Raw genomic sequence first — 26,072 nt, forward strand, 5'->3', positions numbered from 1 at the left:
TTCCTCTGAAAAAGTTTCTAAACAGACACTACCTGTTCCTTGAGGAGAGTGGGTAGCAAATGCCTCATTAGATTTTCTTACTTCAGGAGGAGTTGATGCGGTGGGAGGCTGCTCCTTTGGGCACAACTGCTTCGAGAGGGGATTGTGCAGGCCTGGGTGGCAATAGTCAAATAGTGCCAGGTATTTGTCACATGCACAGGTTTGCCCCAGAAAGCTCCTCTTTAATTAAATATTCCTGGAAGAACAGGCTTCTGGAGGTAAATGGTGCTGGTGGGGTGGTCTCTGAGCATGATCATATGCTGGGTAATACCAAGTAATGTGAGGGCTATGCCTTCTGATATGTGTAAGAGCTTCTATATCAGTTTCCCATCTTCTGCCCTTCCATAGGCTCTAAACAAAACACATCATGCAGGAACATGCTGGAGATAAAAGGGAGACTAGGGAAAATGTCAGACTTCTCTGGAAGTGAAGCTCCAGTGAGCCTCCACTCACTGGCAGGTGCTGCAGCTACACCATCAAAGTTGCAAAAGGAGAAGTCAAGGACCAGAGAGAACAGATAAAAAGAAACAGACAAGAGGTAGGGGCAAAGAGAGTGACAGAGTGATGAAGTAGAAAACCTCACCACTCTGTGGATGCCAATGACATTCTGTTGATGCTCTCCCTCGGGGCTTCTTGGTTGTGAAGGTTCCCCAAAAACATGGAGTTCAAAATATTGACATATACTTGGACCAGGTGGGAATGCCCAGGTACTTGCCCTGGCAGAGGGCAAGTTTGACACAATCTCTTGCAACAGACTCTGGATATCTTGCATCCCTTTCCATCACATGCAGTGCTCTGCTGCAAGGACTCAGCAGTGAGTCTGAGGAGTGCTTTGGGTGTCTTTGATAGATTATCACACCTCCTCAGCTGCCCCTCGTGTGAATGTCCTGTGCATGTGGCCTTCCCAGGGTGGGGGGTTTGACAGCTGAGCCAGTTTGTGTAAGGGAGGATGGATATTTACTGCCTCTGAGCAGCCACAGTCCCAAAACTCTCTTCCTCCCTCCTTGGTTTTGGGGGAATATGGGCACATGTGGCCTCAGCAGATGAGCCTGTGGGCTACGGCCTCCCCAAGGCCAAGCCCAGCCCAAGCTTATTTTCAGGACAGCTGGTGGGCTTGACTGTCTTGTCAATATATTGTTCTCCCTTAGTCTTTTGTCCTTGTCCCTAGACCAGAGGTAATTGAACAGTAGTATCATCTTTATCGTATCTTGAGTGCTTTAGGCAGCCTAAGTCAACAGCCCAAAGTTGCAGTCAGGTGGAGGAGGGTTGGACTTGGGCGGTCTCAGCTTCTTTATACAATTTTGCCATAATGGGCAAAACTCCTTCACATAACAATGTTTAAGTCATTACCTGTAACATTTCAGTCTCTGATACTGCTGATGTGTCCAGAGCCCTGTGAGGCTTTGGACATGGTGCCACATGACACCTCGAGCCCCAGCTTTGGAGGGTGGAATATGTGGGGCACGAGGAATTGGCCAGATGGACACAGCCAGGGAGTTTGGTCAGTGGCTCCATGTTCAGGTGGAGGCCAGGGATGAAGGGTGTCCCTCAGGGCTCTGCCCTTGGCCCCAGGACTCTTGAGTGGCTATGCCAGTGACACAGAGTGGATGGAGCTCCCCCTGAGCATGGTGTTTGCAGGGGACAGGAAGCTGAGCGGGGCAGGGGCTCAGGGGACTTGGGGGTGCGGATGGAGGAGAAGCTCAGCCTGAGTTGGAAATCTGTGCTTCCAGCCTGTGGGCTGGGCTGCATGGAAGGGAGTGAGGAGCAGCAGGTCAGGGGAGCTGATTGTGACCCTCTAGTCCATTGTTTGAGACCCCACCTGGAGCACTACATCCATGTCTGGGGGCCCCAGCATAAGAAGGATGTGGGCCTGTTAAAATGAGTTCAGAGGAAAGCAGCTGTGATCCTAAGAGGGTTGGAGAACCCCTGCTTTGAGGACAGGCTCAAAGCCTTGAGAGTGTTGGCATTGTTTAGTCTAGAGAAGGCTCCAGGGGAACTCTAGAGCTCTGCCAGCACCTGAAGTGGCTCCCTGTAAGAATGATGGATGCTTTTTACAAGGTGTAAGCAATAGAAGAAAGGGCAATGGCCTAAAACTGAAACAGATACGGATGAAATATTAGGAAAAAATTCTTTACTGTGAAGTACTGGCACAGCTTTCCCAGAGATGCTGTGGATGCCTCCTCCCTGGAAGAAATCCTTCAGATTTGCCTTAAGTGGAGCAATGAGATGAAGCAGAATGACACTCATTTAATAACCCTACACTTTTGTTTTCAATAAAATGTTGGAAATACTAGCAGGGAGTCCCCTCAAGTATTTATAATTTTTGTTTCCTGATCAAGTGAATGTTACAGGAATTATCTGTATGGCCATGTAATTTCCATTAACAGTAATAGTAATTGTAAGCATGTAGAAAGAGGGTGGCTTATCCTGTGATCCTCCCTATTACAAAGTAGTTAACTGATTAAGGTTAGGATACCACAAGCCACTTCATACCATCCATGAACTCTCTGCAACCCCATTATCTTCATTAGGCTTGTGTGGGTGTAATTAATTGGTGTTTAGTTACCAGTTGTGCTGAATGAAAAGAATTTAGTTCTATTTCTCTTAGTTTTATTGGCCCCATGGTGCTAACAGGCTAAAGTGTAATTAAAAACTCTTTAATCAAAGTATATGTAGCAAGAGCCAAGGAACAGACCCAGTGAGAAAAAGCCTGTGATTGGTGTAACTCTGGCCTTTGAAAAATGACTGGGTACAAGTGACACCCTGTAGTAGGTTGTTTTTTTTTGTTTTTAAACAGTGAATATACTTCACTTATATCAACATGTACATTAAAACCCCATCTGTATGGTTGCTATCATGATATTCCTAGGGGTGACATCACATTTTGGTGTCTTCTCAACAGATTTTGTCCCAAATATTCTAGATTGCCTCTTCTTTTGGTTTCATAGAGAAATGGGTCATGTTTCTTTTGACAGCAAGTGTATGGAATTTTTTCTCACCTCGAGCCTTGATTATAACTCTTGTGCCAAGAAACAAATTATGATCAGCATTTCCTTGTTTATTATACTGTGTTATGTATGTTCCCTTTTTCATGTGCATCTCCTTTGGGTATAAATACACAGTGCTAATCAGGCATGCTCTAAACCCAAGTATAATACTGCATGCTTAAGGGTCGCATGAAGGATTTTTGCTGTTCTAAAATGCGTCTTTAAAGATATAAACTTGACCCTTAAATCTATTAAGATCATGGTCTCACTGCCATCTGTGTTCTTGCAGGATTTCACAGAGGAGTAATGTGTGCTCATTCCACTGACAGGTCAGCTCTCAGTAGATAAAAACTGCATGACATTTCCAGTAAAATCAGGATTGTCTTTTTACCTTGGCGATACAAATTCTCTTCTACAGATATATTATTGCTTTTGAGGCATTTTAATTTTTTTTTAAAAAAAGGCTTTTTAATTATTTTTCTTTTTATATCTAAAATGCTTCTGCAGTGTTTCTTTTTATTCTTAATGTTTTACATCCTCTAAAGAAAAAAACTCCAGTAACAAAGCAAAATATAACTTTATGTATAAGATTAAACAAAGGATTCTGTCCTTAGACAGAATGTTGTTGAAAACAACATTTTGATTGGACTTTTAGTCTAGATAAAACTTGCAAGAACTTAAGTAATCTATATATAGCATATTTGGAAATTTCTAATAATTATTTAAGACTTCCCCCAACTCCCCCAGCACTATTATTTTAATTTCCCAAGTACTCATATGAGAGTTCATTTGCCTTGAGTAATCATTCTCCGCTCCAATGGTTACTTCAAGTTGAGTGGGCTTTAGTACTAATTTCTTTCTAAACTTTTAGGATCCTTCCTGTGGGTCTGTTCAGCTCCTGCTGTGCTAGGGTGAGCCTGGCCTTGGCCAAAGGAGCCTGCTGAACTGCAGGGTGAGAGCTCACAGGCTTTGATTTATCATTCTAACTCCAAAGGTGATTTGGAACACACAGTATTTAAAGACAAGTTTTTGAGCCGAGTCTTGAGTTTACAGAATTTTGTCTTCAAATTTGTGGGATATAGATGGATTTTGTAATGTGAAGGTTTTTTAATATAATGCACAGGTTATTGATGAATGCTAGGTTTAGTCTTGGATATCAGGAATTTGCTACAGGATTTCTTTGTGTGTGCATTTTGAAGTAACTGTTGTGAACTTTAGGGCATTCCTAGTCCTACATAGTTCAAGGACCCCAATGTGATGGATTACAGAGATTTTTGTCTGCATTGTCAATATCCTACTCAAATGTTAACACACTTACAAATATATACAGAGTCTGAATGTTTTCAGGCTTTGTGAAATTCATATTCAGTATTTTCTTTACATGAAAATATGTGCTAATACATCAGTTACTGCATCTGAGGTATTGACTTAATTTCAAAGAGGATGCATCAATGTGGCCATAATACATTTATAACACATAGTACAGTTTATACAAATGTGCAGTCAGGCTCAGAGATAAACACAGAGAAAATGGCAGACAGAAAATTTATTACAATGGAATTACTCTTTTCTATTTGTTGAAAGAAGAGACCTTCCTGAAAAGAATTACTTCTTACCTTTTCAAAGGTTCTGAGCAGTAAAGCACCTTTATTTTTGTAATACTTTCCATTTATTACTCTCACTATGAGGAATTTTGCAGAAGATATCTTTTTAATTGAAATGTTTTTAGCTCCACCTTTCAGGTTTTGCATCTTTTTATATTGAATTAGAAAACTAAATTTGCACAAGTATTGGAGAAGTGGCACTTGCAGTTCCAAATGCAGAAATGTCAGGGGTGGTGAGAAGCAATTTCTGGGTTATGTTACTGCTTAGCAGAGCAAAGGTTTGCATGACTCAGAAGTGGAGCCTGACTCGTGCAGATGAACTGGTGATCTGTGGGGCACATGAAAAATAAAGTTTGAAATATGAGTTAGTTACAAGTATGTAATTGCTGAAAAGAATATCACAATGAGTGAGAAAGTGTTAACTGAGTTCTCAAGTCCTGTAACTTGTGGACAGATTTTAAGAGAAGCCTTTATGCTTCTTTCTAGGTAAAACTAACCTGGTAGCAGAATGGTTTAAGGAGTTCAAATAAAAAGATAATTTGTACATTAGTGTAGGGAATTGTGGTATTCCCACATCATCCTGGCTTTTTGTTTGTTGGTTTTTTGGGGTTTTTTTTGCTTAAACACATTTTTGGCGGGGAACAAACTGAGTATGGAAGAAAAGGAAGAGTGGCATTTTTTTCCCCATGGTGTATCTCCTGATTTTTACAACCTTAATCACTTGGGGCATGTCTTGAACTTTTAACCTTCTTTCCCCAGCACTGATGCAGTGAATAATGGACTCTCCTGCTTGACACATAACTAGATTGCAGTTCAAAGTGGATGTCACAAGCACTATTGCACCATCTGGAGCAAAAGCTTGACTATCATTTCATGATAAGCCCATAAGATCATATGAATTTATAACTGACTTCATTTCTTACATTTCACTAATTTAGGTTTCTTTAATTCAAAAATGTTTGTGTTTTTTTCTTGGTTTTGTGTTTTTTTTAAAAAAAACTTGCCTCCTGTTACGGAATTTTTATGCAACTCTGCAAAATTTTCAGATATTTTATGAAAATCCTATGACATTTATAACCATTTTGATCCCTTCTTTGCTACAGACAAGTTTTAAATAGTTCCCCTGGGGCTAGGGAAATGCTGTGTGACCTGTGGAGGCATAATTCCCTGCGTTTCCCTATTTCTGTTGTTATCTTTGTTTTCTTCACTTCAAGACTCATTTTAATTTAGTTAATTTAAAAAAAAAAAAAAGAAAATGAAATAATTATCTTACATACTCTTTGTACATTTTTTAAGTGAGATGTGATTGTAAACTGAAAAGCTTTTCAAAGTCTGACTTCTGAAAAATTCATAATATTAACAGTTCCATATAAGACAGACATATGTTTGAATGACATCCAGCTTATGCAGTGAAATATACCTCATTTTGTAGGAAAAGAATCTATTGACTGGCATTAGTGCTTGGGGGTGTACTCATCCATAAAATACTGGTTTTCTAAATTTTTTGTACTGAGAGAATCCCATTAGAAGCTCGTTGTGTGGCTTGTCTCAAAGCAGAAGATTTTGAGTGAGCCTGTGCACCTTTGACTTGTATTGAAAATCGATGACACTTGTAAATGCATAGCATTTCTGACAGAAAGGCTGGAAATTAAAGAGTTCCATGACCATGAGGTCAGTCTGGTGGGTTTGTAGTATTTTGGAAGAGATGTGACTCTTGAAGCAATAACCAGGCATGGTGCATTTGCACAGAAGGGATTAGTTCAGATTTCAAATATCTCTGTTTTCTAAAATTAAGCACAGATAATTCTAAAATTAAGTGGCTGATACAAACACAGAGATAGTGAATGTTTCTAATACAAAACCTGCATTCATTATCTTCAGACACTAATAAAAGTTCTTCAAAATTCAAACACATATGGACCAATGTAGAAATATTCTACTTCTGAATGTGGCTTGGTTTCGGAAAATATTTTTGGTTCAACTGAACAACTGAAATTCTATTAAATAAATAGGGTAATTAACATGATGACTTTTAGAAGAAAATGCTGTCTAATATTAACACAGCATTTCAGATTCTTAGAGCACAAGGGTACAACTTTCAAATGAATTTTCACAAAACTTGATCTTTCTTTCCTGAAGCTATCCTATGATGTAAATTACAGAGTCACAATCATTTAGGTTGGAAGAGTCCTTCTGAGATCATCTACTCCATCTCACCTGCTCAGGCAGGGTCCACTCAAGCAGGTTGCCCAGGACCGTGTGCAGTGAGGTTTGGAATGTCCCCAGAGGGAGACTCCATAACCACTCTGGCCACCTACTCCAGTGTTTGACTGCACTTATGGCAAAAATTATATTCTTGTCTTACACTGAATGTGCTGTTTTTAAATTTGTGCCCATTGCTTCTTGTTTTGCCAGTGAGATCTACCAAGAGGAGTCTTCTTTCTCTTCTTCATTCCCTCCCATCAAGTATTTATACACATTGATGAGAGCCCCCTGAGCCTTCTCTATCCCCAACTGAAGAGTTCCAGCTGTCTCAGCTTCTCCCATTATGAAAGACACAGCAACCCTTTAATCACCTCTGTGCCTTGCACAGGACTCACTCCAGTAAGTCCTTCTCTTTCTTGCATTAATTGCACTGATGGAATTGTACAACCCTGTTTGGTTATGGTGTATTGATATCGTGTATTTCATTATATTAGTGTAAGAAAAGTTATGGTTCAGTGGAGTGTAACTGGAATTGTGCTGAAGAATAGAATTCAGTGTCAGATTTCTGTCAGGATGTATTATTTATTAGAAAATATGCTTGTTATCCACTGAAAATATTGTCTACTCGCTGTCTGTTGCACAGATAGGAATGTACCTTTAACTTTATACAGATCTTCTGCTTTCTAATCTCCATTTCTTACAAATAGCTAATGAAACAACATGAGGGGAGGAGTGAGAAAAAGAGATTTTTGACAGAAGACCTGTAGAACAGGAAGAAGATAATAAATTTGCATTTGTATGTTTTGTGAAATGCACCTAAAGCAATGAGAAGGACTGTGTGTAAAACTCATCAGGCTTCAACCAGAAAACAATCACACCTAATGTGCCCAAATATCATAAAATTCATCATGTTCCGCAGCAAAAAAAGAGGATGTCTTTTTTGTCAATTGCTGATGTTCAGTGATGAAGCCAAGAGTAGTATCAAATGTACACAGTTGTCTTTGTCAGAGTGTAAAACCTTCAGTTTTTTTGACTGTGCTGGTTTATTAATTCTCAGTTACCTGCTCCATGCATGAGGAGAGAAGCAGTCCATCACACATAAACTAGAACATTCTATGGCTAAGTAGGTGACACAATGAAATGATTTTGAGAAGTGCTTACTATTGCTTTATTTTAAAAGTTAAATGGTATCCTGACATTTACAAGCTTAAATCCACAAAGGGCTATTGGATCATCTACTCCTCACCTCACGTGTATATCAAGCATATGATCTACAAGTGGAAAGGCTTTTAGGCTTAAATCTGAGATGGATTACTGCCTGCTTGCAGCAAAACATCTTAATAAACAGCATGGCTCTCAATTTTGTTTTAATTCTACCCCTATTCTGTGAGGATAAGAATCAAGAAAAAGAGCACAGGAACATCTTGAATTCCCTGGATCCTTGTCAGAAGATAGCAGAGCTTTTCTTTGTGTTTTCTGCTTATAAAGAGTCATTTTTTTCAGGACTGTCATGAAGTGTTTGTGAAGCTCCTGCACCAGTCTGCCCTGTAATGGGAGTTCATTCAAAGGCCAAGTTGTTTCAGGACAAGCATCAGTAGCAATTACCACTTCCAGCTTTTCTGGAACACACTCACAGAAGTGTGAGTTTGTGTCAAGGGCTCCAGAGTCAGACTGCTAGCCTAAGCTTCAGACACAAAGAGAGATCAGTTACTCTCAGTTTCCTGTATGACAGTTCTTCATGTTGAAGTTTTAGGTAAAATTTCAACTTCAATTTTGACAAACAAGTTAGGGCACTATTTAAAAAAAAAATAAATAAATTGTGCCTCTTGCAATGATCTAGTTTTCAAACTATAGTCATTAAAAGAGTAAGAGGAAATTATATTTCAAATGTCTACAGAATCCTTTTACTTCACTACTGCAAAACTTGCCATCTAGCAAAAGCCTCTAAGTAATTCAGAATAAGTTATAAAATGGACTTCAGAAATCAATGCTTAGTTTAATTGGATACTCACACTATGATTAATTCAAGTATTTGAGGAGCAAGTCTTTCTGCACATAGCTTTACATAGCTAAATGTAACCATGAAATTTGCTCTAAAATAGTGTTCAGCTTCTGAAACATCTAATGTGGTGTACATCTGGTTCTCTACATAAACTAGTGTGAGTTTGGTTGAATAAAATTGCAAGACTGGAGCCTGTATCTTTCCAGATATCAGTCACTGATTTGAGTGCTGTACTTCCATGATGCTACAAAAAACAACTGTCATACAGCTGCCTATATTGGAGTTCCTCTCCAAAGAATAAGGAATTTCCCTATGTTGGTTCCTCAGCAACTCAGCATATGAATAGCCTGTAATGATCCAGCTGCTGATTCAGCTCTCTACTCTTTTCACAGAACTCTAAGAAGCTTTCAAAAGCTATTTATTCTTTATGAAATTCACAGTAAAAAGAATTGATGGCTATGGCTATGTGATGGTGTATTATTTTTGACAGTGCATATGCAGTACAGGAAAAATGGGAAATGGAAAAGGATAGAGGATGAGGTTTTGTGCAGTTTTTCCAATTGTGCTCTGAGTAAATTTTTGCATGTGTGGTTTTTTTCTTGCTTATTTGTCCTGTCATTCAAATAAATGGAGATCTTGATGTCATAGAAAATCTCTAAAGCCTCTATACTTTAGTGATAAAAAACATTGTGTCTATGGATGTGCACTTGAATTGTTCATCAGGTCGTAACATCACGTGGTTTTTGGCAGTGACAGTGTGTGTTTCAGGTGAAGAAGTGAATTAAATAGTGGCCCAAACTATTTCTGGTATTTTAATTGTATTACATTTGGAGTGCAATATTTAAATGACCTTCTCTTGGTATGTCAGTTTTCTCTCAGCTGTCATTTCACCTCAGAAACTTTTGTATGAAGACAATATTTTAAGATTAAATTTTAAGATTATTAAGAAATTGCATTAGTTTGGTCTCTAGAAATTGAATAGGAATTGAGGGAAAATGCAAACCAGGCAATTCTATAACATTGTCGTCCAAAGCTGAAGTAAATGTGAGAAATACTTGGTGTGTATGTTTACATTACTTAGGTTGTTTTAAAAGTCATGAAAATATAAAGTATGCTCAAAATGTTGCTTACAAAGTAAGATCACCCAGGAGAGCTGGCCACTGCAAACTTGCTAAATATACACAGAGAGGTACCTATATAGGAGCTGTCTCTTTGCCTCCTTGTTCTTGAACTTCACTAAGAGCTTTCAATTGCTCTGACATTTTCAGCAAAGGAAGTAATAGTTGTTGCTGTGCAGTATTCTACAGGCAATTATCTTATCTGATTGTTGGAGCAATCCGCACTAGAAGGCAACCAATGCGATCAAGTTAAATCATTACAGAAAGGCAAGAGAAACAGAGGGAGGAACAAACGGAGGGAAAAGGGGCTCATCTCATTAACGGGTGCCTGTGCTGCCGGGTTCGGAGCAGCAGACAATGAAGTTAGCCTGGAAGACAAAGCCGTGCGGTTGCCTCCTGTAGCTGTTGACAGGTCTGAATCCTCTCTTCCAGAGCCTATTGTGGCTATAGTGCGAGGCACCTGCAGAAAATGTGCCAAAACTAGGCAGGGAGCACTGGCTTTTCAATAAGCTGTCACCTCTCTCTCCCTTCACCCAACCCTCGAGTTCCCAGCGGCAGAGGAGAAGCCATATTTAAGAACTAGACTGGAAAATAGTCGTATGATGGGAAAAGGGGTCACATATAGGCTCTTTACAGTTACCAACTTTCTGAGCCTTGTATGATTCTGCTTTTGGGGCAATTCCCAAGGATTTTTAAATTTATTTTTATTTTATTTTATTTTTTTCTAATGCTGCTTTCAAGCTAAAAACCTGCATCATGAGGCTAGACAAGTCACCAGATGAGTATCATTAGCAAATAAATTTTTAAAATATCTATCTCATTTCTGCTCTAGAAAGAAAGACATGGATTTTGGTTTTGTTAATTCACTGGTAAAAGTTATTTCAATGCTGCCAAAATTAACTGCTCACCTGCTGTCAACAGCTGAGTCAGAAGATCAAGCCAGGCTTCTTATATGGATTTCTAAACTTAGTATTAGTATTTAAAAATGTATATCTAGAATTCCATGTTGTTTCAAAGGCTACACATACTTGTTTAAGAAGAGAATGCAAACACTTGTTTGTGTACAGATACACAGACACAGAGAGTAAGAATTTACCTGACATAATCTATAGATCCCAGAGAATTTATGAAAGACAAACAAGTGATACATAGTGCAATTTTTTGCCATCCACTGGCCCATACCCCGCCTATCTCCTGCAGTGACCAGTGGCTCCTGACCAACACCCTCCAGTTCTGTGGTGTGGAGTATCCCTTTGGCAACCTGGGCTCATATCCTGGCTGTGCTTCCTCACAACTTCTTGATCACCTCCTCACTGGCAGAGCATGGGAAACTGAAAGTCCTTGACTTAAACACTACTTAGCAACAACTAAACATATCAGTGTATTATCAGCATTATTCTCATGCTAAATCCAAAACACGGCACTGTGCCAGCTACTAGGAAGAAAATGAGCTCTAGCCCAGCCCAGACCAGGAGAGATGCACAGCCAAGTTTGGGGTTTGGGGTTTTTTTTCCTGATATGGCATGTACATTATTTGGAAACAGGCAGGGACTGGAATCTCTGGGTAGGCCAATGTGATTATCATTTCATTCTTTAAAATGTGGTTCTGAGAAAAAGGATAAACTTCCATGGGCTTCAGAGAAAGACTGATGAGTGGGTTTTGAATCAGTATCTTCTGTACCTGAGTCCTAAATTGTGAGAGATCTGTTTTAATCTCTTCTTACATTTGAGCTTTATTTAGAAAGTATAAGTGGTAGGCCATGTAGCTGGAATGTAGATAGAATGTAATGGAATGTACATAGATTGTAATGATTTCCTAACAAATGAAAAAATCTTTTCTTTGTTGGAAAAAAAGTGTTGCTGGTAACATATGGCTGTTATAGACTGAGGGAGAGAATTCCAAAATCTGGGGTAATAGGATGTTTATCTTGACTAAAGAATCAGCCCTAGTGATGAATTTTGTAGCTTCTGTTGGAGGAAGAAGGAGATAATAGGTTCAAAGAAAATAAAAGTTACCTGGATTGGTGGATGTTCAAAGGAAGCACACATAAAATATCACAGGTCAGTACAAGTTCCAAGTCCTGTCCAGTTCTTTATTAGGAAGTATATTTGTAATAATTTGATTTTCATATGTTTCTTATTTCCAAAATCTGTCCCAGGATTTTGGGCATGTGTTGATAATTTATAGAAACTGTCCAGTTAAATAACCTGGAGAAAAATGGAGCCCTAATAAACTGCCTCAAGGCTGCATACTCTTCTGTATGAATAAATAACTTTTCACAGATAAACTGCTGCTAGTGGGGACTTAATTAAGGTAGGTTGCTAATATGCTTGATTAGTATTTTTTGGTAATCTTCTGTCAAAGGTAATGTGCAATGAATAAAGAAATTACAAAGAAAGAGGAGGACAGTATATTCTTAGATGTTCATTCTTTTACGCCGCTGTAGTATTTGATAGCTGTGGCAAAGGGTTGCAGGCTTACTGGATTAGGCACCTATTCTTGGATGTAACAGAAAAGAACAAGAACACAATGAATACCCTTAGAACAATCAGATGAACATGTGATTTTTGTATCTCTGTGCTCGGGTGTGGGTTATGCCTGCTTTCCCTCTCAGACATCCCCTTAGGCATGTTGCAGGTAGGATTGCATTTAGCAGTTTGCTCACTCCCCAACACGCTTCCCAAAAGGCAAGAGTTTGTGTCTGATTGTTTAAGACCTTGCTTCTGCTTTGAACATGTCTCGTTCCCTTTGAAAAACAGTCTCTACGTCCCCATCCCCCTTTAGAGAAAACAAGTGAACTATTCATGCAAAAAAGTGTGTGTGTGGTTGGGAGAGTGGGGGGGCATGCAATGCCACCGACAAACCCTATTGAAATGCATTGGCTGTTCATTTACATTCACACTTTTTTTAATAAAAATGTTAACTAATGATGTTAAATGCTTTGCCAAAGGTCCTGGCGGGTCAGTTGCCGAAGTGCCATTTCTGCCTAATTAGGGCTCTTGTGGCAGCCCAGGGGCCTCCTGATGCAGTGGGTGACAAGCCGGGAGCTGACAGCTTCAATCGGCTCCTACAGGAAGGTTGGGCTGGTCATGTTTTCTAACTCAGCCAGGTGTTAGCTGAATGTAGGGGGGGTCTTGGCCAGACCTGAGCTTTCGTTTGATCTTCCTTTCTTACACTTACTCTATTTTGAGCTCTTCCCTTTGCCTGTCCCATCTTGTGTCAAGGTCAAGAATGAGCTTGACTAAATCAGCAATTTCATTTATCTCTGGGAGATCATTAGCAGTCCTTCTCCCTCCCCTCCCCAAATAAACCTTAGGCAGTGGTGCAGAAATAGCACAGGTTCCAGAAGCCAGGCTCTGGGCAGCCAAGTTATGGAAAGGAAAAGGAGTAAGTGCAGATCCTCGCATAAATAATACCCCACCCAGTTCTTTGTTACAAATCTATTCCTTATTATTAATTATAATTAATAATTAATTAGATAAACACCCTGCGTAACAATTAAAAACATAAAATGCTTCTGCAGTCACAAAGGCCTAGAACATGTTTAAAATTTTATTTCATCCCTACTGTAGAAAAAGGAGTTTCTTAAAAATAGCAAGAAAAATAGGAGAAAAAGTTTTCCCTTGACCTCACCTTTTTCTTAGTAGCACAATGATTGTCTTCATATATGGCAACATGCTTTGGAACAGCTGGCCACTTTTAATAGTCTTGAAAATTTGATCACAAACTTATTGCAGAATCGGCTTTTTAAAACATAAATCTTCACTGAGTTAGTCAATAGCACTTTGGCTGAGTTATGCTAGTTTATGTTAACTGAGAAAATAGCCTTTAAAATATAAGCACATTGATGACCACTGTAGAAGTAAGATTTTCAAGCTGGTTTACCCAGAAATGGCACAAAGCATTAGACTGATGAAGGGTGAAATAAAGTACTGCATTTCTTTATTGTAAGGTAAATATAATTTCCATAAAGTTTCTGGTTTATAGAACTTACAACCAAGATTTGTTACTCCTAAATTTAGGCTGATGAATTTACTCATTCCCCCTTTACATAAAGTCTCTACATGCAGGAATTACTTTGGTCTCTATGGAATGAAACTACTGCTGTAGTGAAAGGCAGCAGTTGTATAATAACAGACAACTGGTTAATAATATTAAGGGCAGGAAACAATAAAGGAAATTATATTACTTGATAGGTGTAGCCATATTGTAATGATAGGGAGTGTAAGGTTTTTTTCAACAGGAAGACTAAAATAGGAAACAGTTGCATCCCTTCTTATTAATGATGTTAAACACTTCCTTTTTAAATTTATTTATTTATTTTATTTGCCATTATCTCTGATCCAAGAGACAACTCAAAAAACATTCCACTCTGGAGACAAGAAATACTTTTCTGTTGCTTCCAGTGAAATTGAATAAGAAATTGAAGAAATTGATGGAAGACATGGAAGGCAGGAAGAATTCTTGTGCAGAAATCTACTGTGCTCAGAGCAATTGCAGGAATCTGCTGTGCTCAGAGCAATTGCTCTCACTGGCACAAGGTAGATCTGAGTGTTGTTCAGAACCGGCACTTCAGCCTGGAGCTGTGTGTTAGTAGTAGCCGTGACCTTGGGGATACAGTGTGTGCTAGCAGTCCTTCCTGTTCTCTCCCACTCAGAGAAAGGTAGTGCCAGTCACCTTCTTAATGGAGTCTCTTTAATTCTTTTGCAGTTTAGGGCAGGAACAAGCTGTGAGGCCTGACCAATGACCCATGAATCCAGTGAAGATTCACCCACTGACCTGCACTTAGCAGTGAATCAGGGCTTTAATGATTCTATATTTTTCCGCTCTTTTCATGTTTTCAATCTTTTATTTCTATTTTCATATCAGATCAGTAGAATCCATCTGTTAAAGCTAAATACAGTGACATGAGGTCTGAAAAGGTCAGGAGCAGAACAGATTTTTTTCCTCCAGATGGAAGCTTTAAAACAACAGGGAATAATTACATATAAATGCAAGAATGGTCAGGTAACTGATCGGATTTTATCTGCCTGATCCTTGCATGATGCGAATAGAAGATCGACCTGTCCCTGAACTCTCTTGGCAGCTCCACGGAATGACTTAAACGAGATCAGCTAAAACGATTATACTGGATGGGTTTTAATGATTAGTCAAACCAATTTATCAGCTTGTTTCTCATTGGTACTTTCATTCCACCACGATACACTGGCTGACTCTACACAGTGGCAGCATCTTGTTGACAAAACAGTTTAGAATCTTGGAGGTACAGCTTTTGAGTTTAATTGATACGTCACTTGATAAAATACCTGTGCATGTGACATGCATGTTGTGAGAGAGAAGCAGCAGGCAGTCACTGAGTTAAGCTGGTGAAATTATTGCCTTCTTTAGAATGATTTTTTTGTCAATGTTAGGTTAAAATGCTAGAACACTAACAGTAAAAAAGGCCGAAGCCTTTCAAGCTCACAAAAACATCCACTGTAATAAAGACAGAGTTAAATAGGAAAAATATTAAAAAAAAAGAATCAGTCTAAATATTCAACCCTGATCTTGAGTATCTGGAAAGATGAAAATAAAAACCCCATAGTGCTTTATTGTGTTCATCTAAACTTTAGGGGGTCTGTTGAGGAAAGAGGATATTCCAGCTGAACATAATAGAGCAAATTCCAGAATGATTAGAGACTGTGATGTCTAATTAATTAGCTTTTGTGGTAGTTAATTAAGTGGTCAAGAGTAGTATATGAGGCAATAAAATCTGCTTCTGGCATCTAGGAGAGTCAGTGGTTATTTTTAACATACCGATAGTGATGTAATTCTATTGTACTGTAAAACTTGTACAGAAACATGTTCATTAATATGGCTTAAGATTTGTAATATTTTTAATAATGAGAATAACAGTCAAGCCCATGGAAAAATCTCATAGTGAATACTTGTGCAAAATTACTATCTATAGACACATGTTCTAAATTATTCTGACAGATATTGATCCCTGGGATGCAAAATTCTACCTCCCATCAGTAAAATGAGCAGGCAGAAAAAAAATTGCTCCATAAGAAAAAAGATGGGAATTTTCTACTATTTTTAGTAGCTTCATGGTTTTCCTTTCTTTCTTTCTTTCTTTCTTTCTTTCTTTCTTTCTTTCTTTCTTTCTTTCTTTCTTTCTTTCTATCTATCTATCTATCTATCTATCTAACCAGATTTATCTCTAGCATTACTTCTGGGATTTCTGAATCTAAAATTCTGGGGGTTTTCTAGTGATTCCTTGATGTTTCACATTGTGAAGGCAGTAAGACTTGTGAATATAATGCAACATAGTATCTCCAGGAAGTTTCTAGAATTGCTTGGGATATCACTGTCAAATCCCTGAAATAATTTTTAAATTTCTTGCAAAAATCCAGTAAGCTGAAAAGAGTGGATGTTACTGAAATATGACTGAAAGCTATTTAGGATATTACTGAAAGCAATTTAAATATCTCTGTTGACTACTCAGTGTTGATTAGTCATCTCAGTTTTTATTTTTGTGTAATATCATGAAAACTACACAAATTCCTGTAAGTGCCACCTTACTTGACATTGGGACTGGGTACAGATAAACAGTTCTGGCATCCAAGTAGAGTGTCCTGAAGAATAAATGGAAAGAAGGTTTTGACTTATGTTCTTCATCCTTAGACTTCTTGAGGACAGCCAGGTCAGATAGCCAAGGCCCCCTGCTCTCCCCAGAATTTCTTCATGCAGAACAGCAGATTTCAGCAGTTTTTACTGTCTTCATGTTTGAAACCATGTGAAGTGTAATACCAATCCTTACCTTTTCCATATAAACACTTTCCCAAATTTGTATGGTTTTCCCATTTCTCTATCCAATTCAGAAACCCCACAATGTTCCCTTTTCACTTATCTTTTTATTGAGACCTTCTGCAGCCTGTGGTAATAAATTTCTTTTTTTTCCTCTTTTTCTATTATTCACACCTAAAGACTTGTACTGTATCTCCAAACTGTTCTGATAGATTCCATAGAAAAGAAAATGGTTCAGGGGAAAAAATCTTTGAATGCATTTTTTGAAAAATATTGGTACTAAAGCTACCTTAAAACTCCCTGCAGGTTTAATGAGAGTGCCTGTTAAATTTTCTGGGTATAGAAGAGTAATTTGCTAAACAAAATCTCTGCAATCATACCTTAGTTGTTTGTCCTTTTTGTCTTTTAAACTTCAGAATAAATGAAAAATCGATCTGTATGGTCACCAAAACATTAAATTGTCTTATCTGTCACTTGTTCAGCATCAGCTTCGTAAAAGGGAAAACAACAATCACAATCAGTAGTTTCTCGGTGCCTAGAAGAAAATAGAAGCTATAAATGGACAGATGAATTATGTGCTTCCAGTGGTTTTCAAGGGAAGCATTTACTGAGGGAGAAAATTGTTTTAATCTTATAACAACTAAGGAGTGTAGAGTTTGTAAAAACATGGAACACCTACACATAAACTTAATTTTTGTTGCATAGGAACAAATACCAAGTAGCTTTCAACAGAAATGGTTGGGAAAACAAGCCCTTTCATTGTTTGGTGTGCTATTTTATATCTTTAACAAATCTCTGTGAAGCACTCAGGGAAACCTAAACACAGTGGGTTAGTTGAGTGTTCAGCCTTTACAGTATCTAAAAAAAAAAAAAAGCACAAATCTTCTTTTAACTGGAAATAAATATAAAGTCATGGGGTGTGTATCTTTTCTTTATTTTCAAAGAGTGGAGGAAATGAACAGGAGGAAGAAGAACCAATCCCAAACACAGAGAAGCTTCTGCATTCTATTAATTTCCTTGTCTTATCTTTATTTCTAGATTTTTGCTAAGGATCCACTTAAGCAAAATACAGAGCTGCAAACCTTCCAGTAGGAAACATTATTCTCATCTTTCTTTGATTAATTAATCCTGGCCATTAGAACATTCTTTCCATCCTTTTTTTTTTTTTTTCTTGTCCATCTGTTTCATGTTCAATAGCAGAATGAAACAAAAGAAAAAATGGTGGAGGGAAAAATCAGAAAGCTTTCAGGAATTAAATTGTTTTTTTTCTCTTCAGGAAACTAAGTAAATAAAGTACTGGACATCCAGAGCAACATAGATTATCAGTTAATAGAGACAGAAGTGTAATATCTGAATCTTATGTAATATGAAAAGGCAAGAGTCATCCTTAAAACTGAGCTGGTTTTTGACTGAAGTCTAGAAGCCAGGTAAAGCTAAATAGAGATGCCCTTTCTATCACAATTGTAATATCCTGCACAGTGTAATAATGAGATTTTTTTTAAAGCTGCCCTTTGTGCAGGTGTGGTAGTACTGAATAACTCACTAGGAAAATCAGGAGGAGAAGAGAGGAAGGGGAGAGAAGATTGCTGAGGACTGGGAAGTGAGGCTGTTCCTTTGAGCTTCGTTCCAATCTGTGCAGTGCAGGGAACACAAAGGCAACCTGATATTTCAAACTTTGACTTTTGCACAAGGTGGCTCATCTGCCAAACCTTTCCAATAACATTTTCCTTTCTAAGTGGAGGCATAGGGATACATTACTCAAAGCTGAGTAATGCCCAGGAAATGTAAATCCCATTCTTTCTTCCACTGATACAAGAGCAACTATTGTTAGAACTGTGAGCAAAATTAAGAAAGAAAAAGTGAACTGGTGGGAATGTTTTTAAAAGAGGTGCTTGGCTCTGGAGAATTTAAGGTTTCTTGAGATCTTCTTGCATGCAGAAGATTACAACTTTACACACAGAAAAAATGCCCAGCAAGTGCCCATCTACTTCTGCTTTATTTTACTGAAGCCACATTGTGGGAGGTGCCTCAGACCCCACCCATACAACGACTCAGAAGATAGAATTAAGTTTCTTTAGGGTTAGTGAAATGACAATAGCAAACCCACTTGTAGTTTGTGGTAGCACATGGGAAAGCAGCAAGTGGAATATAATGGGTGAAATACAGCAAATAAAAGTATGGGAATAGGAAGGCTGAAGTTCTTGGCTGGAACCTGACAACTGAGGATTTAGATTTTGTGTGGAATTCTGATTGCTGATTTTCCTCCTGAATGCCTGGATTCATTTGACCACAGGAAAAAGGAGGGTGAATGGTATCTGGAGGGGCTAATATTTGTTTCACTTTGATCAGACATAGCAGTCAATAGTGGTAACTGAAAATGCTACAAGTAGAGAGGAAAATGCTTAGAGAAAGCAGATATACCTTAAATTCTGCAGAATAGTATTGTGGACAGATTGCTATTGAAGGTTAAGCATAATTAATGACTTCTCTGAATACAGACAGAGTTTTCTTACACACTGAGAAGGTTATTAATATACCTGTCTTTGAAACATACTCTAAATTCTTGAAGTATTTGACACTTAGTTTTTACCTTTTCTATGTTGTTTTGCCACTGCTTATTACCTTATAAGATGGAGAGCAAACTTACACATTCCATTTAAAAGTTTCTTTTAGCATGAATTATTAAGTTTTAACCAAATTGTGTGCTTGGGATTTATCCACTGTCCCATACAAAAGAACATAATTATTTTAATTGGATTTGATTATTTGGGATAGGGTGGCCTGTTTATTGTTTCTTATGGGTTGTTGTTTTTTTTTGTGTGTGTTTGCACCTATAGATGAAATGAAATTTTAAAAATGCACTAAGATTTTCCAGCCTCACAGATGTTTAGGACTGAGTACCTAAAAATAAATGCAATTGCACATTACTAATTGAAATTGAGGAAATGTAATAGAAATTATTAATTTTTAAGGTAATAAGTTCTCCTTAAATGTGAGGTCTGTGGTTTTCATGTATAATGAAAGATTTAATGCCTTAAAGAACAGATACCTATGTCCCAATAAATATGATACCCTAAACAAAATGTGGTTGTCAGTGGAGATTCTTCCAAAGGGATTTCTTCTGACAAGTAAACCATAGATTCTAACTAATGTAAAACACAGCCTATCTAATTTTTTCCTCAGTCTTATTTTATTAGATTTTGGGGCTATATTTGTGAAGAAAATAGTTAAATTCTGCTAATTTATTATACCACTGTTTAGGCTCTTCCTGGTTTTATGAAAATACCACAGAGGGTCATGTGCAGCAGTGAAAACCTGCTGCATCCATCAGTGTGGAATAAATGGTACACAAGACCAAATGGAAGTTTTCTGCATAAAGATATTTCCCAGCTCTTGTTCATCTTTGGCATAGTACTGAAGGTGATGAAAAATGAGGCCAGAAAAAGAAATGTTAGGAATAAATGGAATTATTGCTAAAATGCTAGTCAATGAAATACAGTGGGAAAGTTTATGATGAGGAGCAGAATTAAACATGTGGAAGAATCTAGTAAATCAAAGTTTGTAAATAACTACAGCCTTGAGGCTTTTAATATGTCAGTCACTGGCCTCCTCTACTGAGGGCAGCTAAAATGTTAACAGTTCTTTTTTTGGGTGGATGACATTTAAAATCTCAGGAATGAAAAACTTGCCTTTTTCATTTGAAGTAACTGTATACAAACATATATTTATGAAATGCAATTTTTGACTGCCACCAATAGAGACTCAGAAGTAAGCATGAATCAGTCCACAACTGCTACCTTCATTGTAAGTACTTCATTGCCTTTTTATTCTGTAAACAAAACAAAACAAAACAAAAAAAACAACAAAAAAAAAAAATCAGAATTCATCAGAATTCATGTTGTTGTTTCTGTGTCTCCAATAGCTGATCAGTAATAGCACAAGGGTAAAGGTAAGGTCAACAAAAGGTTTCTTGTGGAAATACCAGCCAGATCTCTGAGGTCTCATCGTGTCTCGCAGAAATTTCATGGGAAAGCTAAGCCTATGAGACAAACCTCTGAAGTCTCTGGTCTTCAGACATGAGATTCCATGTGCTGGGGCACAGATTCTAGTGCAAAGTTAGGTGATAAGCATCTGTCCAGTCATTAAAGAGCAGAATCCTGCAGCAAACAGCCCTGAGAGGGGAGCATACCTTCTAGCAGGGCTCCTGTCAGCACTGGGTCCTGCTAAAGAGCATATTCCCCAGCTGCAGTGCCAGGACTGTGACCTTTCTTCTGCTCCTTGACCCTCACATCAGATGCAGCTGGTCAGATAATCACCGAGCACACTGACCACCTGCATCTGATGGGTGGGATCCAAAAGTGGGAGAGAAGCCGCGGTACCGCCGTGTAGAAATGTGCAGTGCCAGTGGTGAGAGTGCGATACAAAAGAGTGAATCGGTGCATGAGACCTGACAGGTCTGCTTTAGAGCACAGCTGGGGATTCACCAGATCCCACAGCACGGGGAGTGGGAAGGGAAGTGCTCTGTGTGCTGCCAATTCCCCCTCTTGGCAGAGCAATCCTTAGAAGTCTGTTTCTGCATGCATAACTTACCAGCCTATCTAATGAGATTTGCACCACGGACACCACAGCTGAGGCTGTCTTGTAGATAGTGTGGAAAGCGGTTTAGCCTAAGCAAACATGATTTTTAGTCTCTTCTCCATTTATTTCATCGAGAGCTCTTGTTAAGTGTCCAGCTTTTGGGTCAATGTTATCAAAGCTACGTGTTTTGACAGGTTCTCTCCTGTGTGTGTGTGTGTATATGGAAAGGTTCTTCATGCACGTCCAAAGTTGAGAGATATAATTTCAATGGAGAAAATTATGGTTCATAAAGTGCTCTTGTTAGGTGACATGGCTATGCTTAGTCCACTGCAGGACAGCCTCCAGAGAGAAATGCATATTTCCATACAAATTACAGTATACTGCAGCCAAGAGATCAATTAGAATGTCTGCGACCAAGAACTCTCAAGTGTCTCCATTCACTCTGCCATTCAGACGAGACAGAAATGCGTTCAATTGGTGTAAAGAATTTGAATTCTTTCAGGGAATGTGCAGAGACTGCCACAAAGTGGCATTCTCTGCGGGGTGGGACTTGCAGATTCTGTGAGATCCAGCAGGGAATTTTAAGGGTTCTGTAACCTAACATTTTGTCTCCCGTTGAGAGAAAAATTGCAGGATCTGCTGAATATTGTGGAAAGAACGAGGATTTTTCATTGGTCAGATATCATGGACTATGCCAGCTCTCTGATATGTTACAGTGGTCAGTTCGACCATCTTAAATCCAAACTATATTTCATTTGAAAGGAGCTCAGAGCATTTTGCGAAGTGTGCTGCAGACACAGCAGCAGCATGTGAGGTGTTGAAATGCAGGTCTTGTGAAATGAAACATCACAGAAATAAAAGCTTGTAACTGTTTAACTATTATCATAACAGTTCACAGGTCAGGACAGGAAATTCAGGTTTAAAAGACCTTGAAAAGGTAAAAGTGCATATTTTCAGGGCAGCAGAGTATGACATTGTCTAGTCTTTTGATAAGTACCTCAAGATATTAATTTGTCCAAAAGTTACCAAAAACTATGTTTAGCAATTCAAAGAATTCAAAAATTCTTCTTTCATCAAGAACAACTAAGATCCCTCCCTCTGGAACTGTAAAGTTCAATTCTTACTCAAGTCCATGGAAAAGCTGCCATTGACTTCAGTAATACAATAGAATGCATTACAAGACATGAAAGCTATCCTAGTTTTCATGTAATAAAAATCCTTACCAAATCAAATAATTGAAAAGTAATATAATTTTAACATTAAAAATGCCTATAATAGTTATTTCTGCATAATGTAGTTATATGGAAGTTGATGTTAAAAATACTTCCCACTTTAAAAAATGCAACATTCATCTACATTACAATTTTCTTTAAATATCCCATTCCTGTACGTTTTATTTTAATCACTGAATGATTTGAAATATATTTACCATTTTAAACAAAAAGGCTCCAGCCAGCTGTTAGTGAAGCTTTTTAAACAAGTCTAGCTTCTTCCATTTAAAAATATTTTTTTTACTGTAGGAAAGACATTAAACTTAAAAGAGAGCTTTTATTCAAAGGCAGGATTTTTTTCCTTCATGATTCTTAAGGGTTTCTGAAGGCATAGGATTGATAAAGTAAATCTCATAAATTGCTGGGAAGGGCAGAGTGTGAAACTTTTTCCTTTGTAAGTCAGAGATCCAAATCCTCTGATAAGCTTTTTATGTTGGTTCCTGCCCCAAAATTTCATTATATTTTACATAAAATATTCTGAGTTGGAATCAACCCAAAAGGATCATCAAGTCCAACTCTTAAGTGAATGGCCCCTACAGGGAATGAGCCCACAACCTTGGTGTTATCAGCACCAAGCTCTGACCACCTCAGCTCCTCTTTGGGATGTCCCATCTGCTGTCTCTTTACAAAAGAGATCTTTTTAATGATTGTACAACGGGCTGAGTGCCTGATTTTGAACAGTCTTTTTTTTGTAAAGGGCTATAGGAGCTCTCTTGTGTCAGGAACTGGCTCAGGTTCAATATTAAATACATGTTTTCAGCGAGTTCAGCCTAAAATTCTGCAAAGCCATTGGTATTTAGCAGCTGAGACAACTGACTAGGTTTAAAAACTTCGCCTTTCACTCCAGACCCCCCAGGCTACAAAACTTCTTGAAATCTGAGGGTGGCTTTGCTTGGAGAAGCCCAAGGAAGAGCAAGGGAAAGGCTGGGAGTGCAGGCGGTGGGAGAGCCCAGGCGGAGAGCGGCCATCCCCCAGAGCCCGGGGGACAGCGAGCACTCGCTGTGCCCTCCGAGGGGACTGTCCTGCCTTCCTGCACTCTCCTGCCTGTCCTTACACCCGTGTGCTGCTGTCCCCTGCCTGTCCTTACACCCGTGTGCTGCTCTGACCTGCCTGTCCTTACACCCGTGTGCTGCTCTGACCTGCCTGTCCTTACACCCGTGTGCTGCTCTGACCTGCCTGTCCTTACACCCGTGTGCTGCTCTGACCTGCCTGTCCTTACACCCGTGTGCTGCTGTCCCCTGCCTGTCCTTACACCCGTGTGCTGCTGTCCCCTGCCTGTCCTTACACCCGTGTGCTGCTCTGACCTGCCTGTCCTTACACCCGTGTGCTGCTGTCCCCTGCCTCCCTTTACACCCGTGTGCTGCTGTCCCCTGCCTGTCCTTACACCCGTGTGCTGCTCTCCCCTGCCTGTCCTTACACCCGTGTGCTGCTGTCCCCTGCCTGTCCTTACACCCGTGTGCTGCTCTCCCCTGCCTGTCCTTACACCCGTGTGCTGCTCTCCCCTGCCTGTCCTTACACCCGTGTGCTGCTGTCCCCTGCCTGTCCTTACACCCGTGTGCTGCTCTCCCCTGCCTGTCCTTACACCCGTGTGCTGCTGTCCCCTGCCTGTCCTTACACCCGTGTGCTGCTCCTGCTGCTGAGCTTGGGCTGCTCGCCCTGGATCTGAGCCAGGGCCGGGCTGGGCTCCAGGGACACGGGCACTTTCCAAAGCCACAGGACGCCCTCCTCTGGATCGCCGCGTCCACCAGGGAGCAGAGACCTCGAACAGAGCAGGTGGGAAGGGCCAGGCTCTGGGGAAAGCTCCTTTATAAAATCTATTTCATGGAACAAAATGGAAAATGATGTCACACAGTGTACGGCATAACATACTGAACAACCTGTGAGATATTCCAGTCTGTTTGTCCTCCCAGTATGACAGCTAAGGGCTACACTATAAAAACAGGAGACTGAAAATATAAAGGTAATGTAAATGTGTATATTTTTATATACATAACTGTATGCACATAAGTTAGTTTTACCAGAAGTGCCAGAAGGAAAGGAAATTTGACTTTTTATTAACTTTAGTTCAGAAAAATATTTGTTGATACATTCCGGGACATCTTGTAATCATGGTAGTGACTGAGTCAGGAAGAGCTTTTTCCACAGACGTGCCATAACAAATACCTGGAATGAGCTCTGAATGCTATCTTCTCCAAGCACAGCTGTTTATTTGATAGTAACAACTGAGCATCCCTTGGAGGGACTGCAATCCTGGTGAATAAAAACTTGCTGCTGCAATCCTGGTGAATAAAAATAAAGCCAGCCTTTTAGAGTGAGCTGTTGCTTGTTCACTGTGCAGTAACAGTTATGAGTGACAAACAGTGGAAACCTACCCTCTCAAAGTCAAATTCCTGAAAAATACCACACCAGAATATCATTAGTGTTCCTCAGGGCTCAATTTTAGGGCTTGTTCTGTTCAGTATGTTTATCAATGATCTGGAGGTAAGAGTGGAATGCACATTTGCTGATACCAAACTGTGAAGAGCTGTGTCCCTTTTGAATGACAAGACACCTTGCAGAGGGATCTTGCTAGATTGGACCATTGGGCAGTGGTAAATGGGATGAAATTTTGCAAATTTCAAAACCCAAATGCTGGGTTCTGCACCTAGGATGGAGTAAAACCAGGCATGAACACAAATTGGGAGAGGAGTGGCAAGTTATTATTAGAAGACTCCAAATTGATTGAGGGAATGTCTAGAAAGCCTTTTTCTTATTTTTTTTTTTCTCAGTTTAGAGAAGCAACTGAACAGATCAGTAAAATTATGTGTGTAAAGACACATATATAAAAAATAATGTAATTATTTAAATAACCCACAAATTTTGGATGAGTTGAAGGAAATGGAAGGATGGCAGTGGTCTGCATTAGAAATAGCCCACTATTAAAGTGGGCAAACAGCAAACAAAATACAGTTTATCTTGAATAATGTTATTGACCATTTTTGATTCTTCTGGCCTGAAGAGGGAATCACATTAATTGCTTCATTTAAAAAGAATCTTTAATAAATACCCTGAAAGTATAAACTTGGTACATTATTAGCATAATAGAAATTAAAACTAAGAAAGCTCTGTGAAGACATCCCGGTATTCCAGAGTTGCCGGTGGCAGCCTGGACCACACGATGGCAGTGTGCTGTAGGCTAAAGACAAGGACTGCAAAACCGGGCTGAACACCAACTTTCCTGAATGTACTTTTACAGAGGATTACCGAAACTTTTGTCTTTTAGGCTCATAGAATCCTAATTTTAGCACTAGGAGGATTTTCCCAAGGATCTGGTTAAATATATCCATAAAGAAGCTCTTTGAAAAACACCAGAAGCTTCCTTCCAGTAAACCCTGGAGCATGAGAGTAACTTCAAGAAGTGGCAGCTTCTTCTCAGTTCCAGGCTCTGTGACTTTGTGAGCAGTAGATCACCTTTGGATGCTAAATATAACTCCATGTT

General features: G+C 39.1%; 1 protein-coding gene across 6 annotated transcripts in view; it reads left to right on the forward strand.

Annotated features, from left to right (window-relative positions):
• The window catches only part of HSPA12A (heat shock protein family A (Hsp70) member 12A), a 94,877-nt gene that overhangs the window by 982 nt on the left and 67,823 nt on the right, over positions 1-26,072 (forward strand). For 3 of the 6 annotated variants that reach the window (XM_086900660.1, XM_086900659.1, XM_086900658.1), the window contains exons 2-3: positions 388-577; positions 7,046-7,234. The gene's annotated coding sequence lies outside the window, so the exon portion shown is untranslated. Of the gene's footprint in view, positions 1-387; positions 578-3,315; positions 3,356-3,897; positions 3,979-7,045; positions 7,235-26,072 lie in introns of all 6 variants that reach the window. The other 3 variants (XM_086900663.1, XM_086900662.1, XM_086900661.1) reach the window with 2 other exon arrangements.

The sequence above is a fragment of the Cyanistes caeruleus genome, chromosome 8 (genome assembly GCF_971803275.1).
Source record: "Cyanistes caeruleus chromosome 8, bCyaCae1.hap1.1, whole genome shotgun sequence".
Taxonomy (NCBI): domain Eukaryota; kingdom Metazoa; phylum Chordata; class Aves; order Passeriformes; family Paridae; genus Cyanistes; species Cyanistes caeruleus.